This window comes from Rhinopithecus bieti, unplaced genomic scaffold, assembly GCF_001698545.2.
Source record: "Rhinopithecus bieti isolate Rb0 unplaced genomic scaffold, ASM169854v2 scaffold_77662, whole genome shotgun sequence".
NCBI lineage: Eukaryota > Metazoa > Chordata > Mammalia > Primates > Cercopithecidae > Rhinopithecus > Rhinopithecus bieti.
The window spans coordinates 48526-53321 of record NW_016829485.1 but is presented as its reverse complement, the minus strand read 5'-3'; the positions used below and the strand labels follow the sequence as shown (position 1 = coordinate 53321).

Below are 4796 nucleotides of genomic sequence, written 5' to 3'. Positions count from 1 at the left end.
GCTCTGTTCTTTCATAGTCAGTCCCCTGTGGGCTCTGACTTTCATAGTTCTTAGCTTTGGTTATTACATTATTATGTGTGTTACTGGTTGAATGACTGTTTCCTCCAAGAGACAGTGTGATCCAACAAGGAAGGTTTTTTTGTTGTTGTTCTTTCTCCCCATGGACCAGCACAGTGCCTAGTAAAAAAAAAAAAAATAATTATCTGCATAATAAACATGTTTGAATGAATGGGTCATTGACTGGAGAAAGGTGACGTGTAGACCTAGAGACATCAGGTTTGGGGCGGTCCCCAGCTAATGACAATTTCTTGCTGAGCTGCAGAGCCTCAACCCGCTCCAACCTTTTTTTTACGATGGAGTCCTGCTCTGTCGCCCAGGCTGGAATGCAATGGCGTGATCTCAGCTCACTGCAACCTCTGCTTCCTGGATTCAAGGGATTCTCCTGCTTCAGCCTCCCCAGTAGCCGGGATTACAGGCATGCACCACCACACTCAGGCTAATTTTTGTATTTTTAGTAGAGAGGAGGCTTCACCATGTTGGCCAAGCTGGTCTCAAACTCCTGACCTCAGGTGATCCGCCAGCCTCGGCCTCCCAAAGTGCTGGGATTACAGGTGTGAGCCACTGCCTCTATGGGAGGGGATGTGGAAGGTGGGGTGAGGGGGAGGGGGTGCGATGTAGAGGTGGGGCGTGAAAGGGAATAGGGGAGAGGGTTGTGTTAGGTTGGGAGGGGGTGAAGGGATGGGGCCCCGCACAGTCCCGCCCCATATGGGCCGGAGCTTCCCCTGGCCGGGCCTGCGTCGCGGCAAGAGCCCCTGGTGGGCTTTGCCGCAGGCGATTGTTGCCCCTCGCGGGGGCTTCGCGTGGCACTTCCGCTTGAAGGTCATGCCTGGGGCGCGGGTGAGCCTGGGGGCTGCAGAGCGGCGCGGGGGGGCGCGTCCGGACAGTCGCAGCCCCGCGCCCCTGGGACTGCCTTCCCCGCGTGGGCTTGGGCTCTGCGCCTAGGTGGGGCGGGGGCGGGGGCGGGGTGGTCCGCCCGCAACAGGGGGCCGCCGGGGCCGCATTCCTGTTTCCTCGACTGGCTGCGGCGGCGGTGAGCTGTCGGCCCAGCAGGTACGGAGGGGGCAGGGTCACGGGTGTCGCGCGCCGCCCTGGGCCCTCCTCCGCGGTGCCTCGCGTGAGGCCCGTGCCAGGGCCGGCTGAGTCTGGGCAGCTCGTGGGCCGCCTGGCTCCCGCCTGGGGCCTCGGGGCGCTGCATCCCACAGCTTCTGGGAACCGTGCGCGCTCACAGGCGGACTTGGGCCTCGAACAAGGTTCTTGCTAAATTGAGTTGTCCCCTAGGCTCTGCTGGACAGAGCGGCTCCACTGCGTTGACAAGGAGGGGGCTCAGGGACGGGAATCTCAGCGGGAAGACAACCCCTCCTGCGAAGGGAGGCCCATCAGGGCTTCAGAGAAGGGGCCGAGAGACGCATAAGAGGAGCGTGTGGTGCGGAGGGGCCCGGGCTTAGGGGAAGCCCTGAAAGACCCAGCAGAGGAAGGGAACTGGGCAGAGAGTGATAGCAGGGGCCAGACTGAGCAAACAGTGCCCAGGCTGGTGTCAAACTCCATGCCTCAAGTGATCCTCCCGCCTTGGCCTCCGAGGGTGCTGGGGTTATGGGCATGAGCCACTTTGCCTGGCCTACTCAATTGTTTTAAATATTTGTGTTTGTGAAGTGAGACAAAAATTGTTGAAGCAATGGGAAACATTGCAGGTTTAAGCTCCACTAAGTCATATTCGAGTCAAAAAGGGATGCGGGGATGTGGTTCCCTCCTTTCCTTCTGCAGGGTCAAGGTTACCCAGCGGACGGGGGTGCTTTTAGGAGAGTTAGGTGGGTGCAGAGCTGCCAAATCGCTCATTCTCTTTCTTCCCCCTTCTTCCAGGTATGCTATTTGAAGAACAGGTTTCCATGCTCTTAGAGGAGCATCAGAAAATGAACAAACCCCAGGTGAGTTTCTTTTTTTCGATTCTTTTTCGTTTTTCAGGGGATTTGCTGGCTTTCATAAAATTCGTTGATTCAGATGGACATTTAGAAAGCTACTTCAGGGTAAAGGGGGAGTGAGAGGCAGCTGAGCAGCAGGCAGAGGCAGCTGCGGATCCCTGTGGTCATGTGATCGTACAGTCGTCAAAGGGGAGTGGCAGATTGGTCTTTTTCTTTTGAGACAGTCTTGCTCTGTTGCCCAGGCGGGAATGCAGTAGCGTGATCTTGGCTCACTGTAACCTTCACCTCTGGGGTTCAACCAAATCTCATGCCTCGGTCTCCCGAGTAGCTGGGACTACAGGTGCTCACCACCGCACCCGGCTAATTTTTGGATTTTTAATAGAGACGGTTTCATCATGTTGGCCAGTCTGGTCTCGAGCCCCTGACCTCAAGCAGCCCTCTTGCCTGGGCTTCCCAAAGTGCTGGGATTATATGCATGAGCCACTGCACCGGGCCCTGATTTGTCTTTTATCTTCCTAATCTGCACTTCGTTTTCACTGGCCGCCAGAAGAAATGAACTAGTTACTCTTGGGACGGAAAGATTTCCTGGAGTCTGAAAAAAATGTCTGAACATTTTCATAGAGCAAAGAACCTTGCAGTCAACCTCCCTGTTGCCTGTAACTGTTCTTTGTTGGAAGTGGAGGGTAGAACTTAGGTTTTATTCATTGTATAGATCGACCACATTTTCTTTACCTCTTCATTTGCAGATGGACATTTAGGCTGTTTACACCTTTTCATTGTTGTAAATAATGCTGCTGCGAGCATTGGGGTACAGGCATCTGTTCATTCATTCGCATGTTAGTCTGGTTTGTGTAATCTTGCCACTTCCCCACCACCTGTCCGGCACGTCCTGATAAAGCCTAACTGCAGTGCATGTTTTTCCAACCTGGCCTTCCTAGAATATTCTGCTGCATTGGCATTGAACTGCTTTCACCTTCTAGAAAGGCCCCTCTCCCTGGTGTCTTGTGACATGCTTCTTGTGGCTTTATTCCTGCTGCTCAGATTTCTTGGTGCCCCTCATTGTGTCTTCCTCCTGCTCATTCCCATGGCTTATGTCCAGATGTCCATCCTTGACTCCCTCATCTTTTTACTCTGCCAGTCTTTCCTGAGTATTTCATGCCCTCTGTAGTGGTAGGGACAGGAGGCAGGGAAATTCTGGGCAGAAGAGGGCATGTCCCTGGCGAGGGCCCCACCCTCAAGCTGAAAAGCCTGACACCATGGTCCAAAGTGAGAATTTACATCCCTGTTTTCCTGCTCCAATGTTGCCTTTTCCCAAACCACCCATGGCCCACCCCACCCCCCTATCCTGTGCCCATAAAAACCCCAGGTTTTGTCTGTAGAAGCCCTTTGTATTTCCATATCAAGTTTAGGGCCGGGCGTGGTGGCTCACGCCTGTAATCCCAGCACTTTGGGAGGCCGAGGCGGGCAAATCACGAGGTCAGGAGATCGAGACCATCCTGGCTAACACGGTGAAACCCTTTCTGTACTAAAAATAGAAAAAATTAGCCAGACGTGGTGGTGGGCACCTGTAGTCCCAGGTACTCAGGAGGCTGAGGCAGGAGAATGGTGTGAACCCAGGAGGTGGAGCTTGCAGTGAGCCAGGATCACGCCACTGCACTCTAGCTTGGGCGACAGAGCGAGACTCCGTCTCAGAAAAAACTTTTTTTTAATGAATGTGGAAAATCAATCTTACTATAAGTCAACCCTAAATGTACATCAGGGAAAGCACACAGAAGAGAAACCCTATGAATGTAGTGAGTGTGAGAAATGCTTCTCCTATAAATCAGCGCTAATTATACATGAGGAAACACACACAGGTAAGAAACCCTATGAGTGTAATGAATGTGTGAAACCCTTTTGTGTGAAGTCAAGTCTCAGTAAACATCAGAAAATTCACACCAGGGAGAAGCCGTATGAATGTAGTGAATGTGGAAAAATCTCTATGAACTCAGTCCTCATTGTGCATCAGAGAACTCACACTGGGGAGAAACCCTATGGATGCAATGAACATGAGAAGTCCTTCTACAACAAGGATGCCCTCACTAAACATAAGATAACTCACACAGGGGAGAGGCTACATAAATGTAATGAATGTAGGAAGTCCTTACAAGCCTACTTATACACCAGAGAACTCACACTGGAGAGAAACCTTACAAATGTAATGAATGTGAAAAATCCTTCTATCTGAAGTCACATTTTTTTTTTTTTTTATTTTTTAGTTTTTGAGATCGAGTCTCACTCTGTCACCCAGGCTGGAGTGCAGTGGCATGATCTTGGCTAGTTGCAACCTCCACCTCCTGAGTTCAAGCGATTGTCATGCCTTAGCCTCCCAACTAGCTGGGATTACAGGTGCCCACCACCACACCCAGCTAATTTTTGTATTTTTAGTAGAGACAGGGTTTCACCATGTTGGCCAGGCTGGTGTCAAACTCCTGACCTCAAGTGATCAGCCTGCCTCAGCCTCCCAAAGTGCTGGGATTACAGGCATGAGCTACTGCACTTGGCCTGAAGTCACATCTTAATATTCATCAGAGAATTCACACAGGAAGGAGACCTCATGTATGTAATGAATGTGGGAAGGCCTTTTCTGGGAAGTCAAACCTCACTGATCATAAGAGAACACACTGAGAAGAGAAACCCTATGAATGTACCGAATGTCAGAAAACTTTTCACCATAAATCTACCCTGACGGGACATCAGAGAACTCATATGGGGAGAAGCCTTAAAAATGCAATGAATGTGGAAAATCTTTCTTTTTTTTTTTTTTTTTTTTTTTTTTTT

General features: G+C 51.1%; 1 long non-coding RNA gene across 1 annotated transcript in view; it reads left to right on the top strand.

Annotated features, from left to right (window-relative positions):
- Positions 1–1065: 1065 nt before the first annotated feature.
- Positions 1066–4796, top strand: part of LOC108523997 (uncharacterized) — a 9738-nt gene continuing 6007 nt past the window's right edge. The window contains exons 1-2 of the long non-coding RNA XR_001883946.1: positions 1066–1110; positions 1918–1982. This is a non-coding gene — a long non-coding RNA (uncharacterized LOC108523997). The remainder of the gene's footprint in view (positions 1111–1917; positions 1983–4796) is intronic.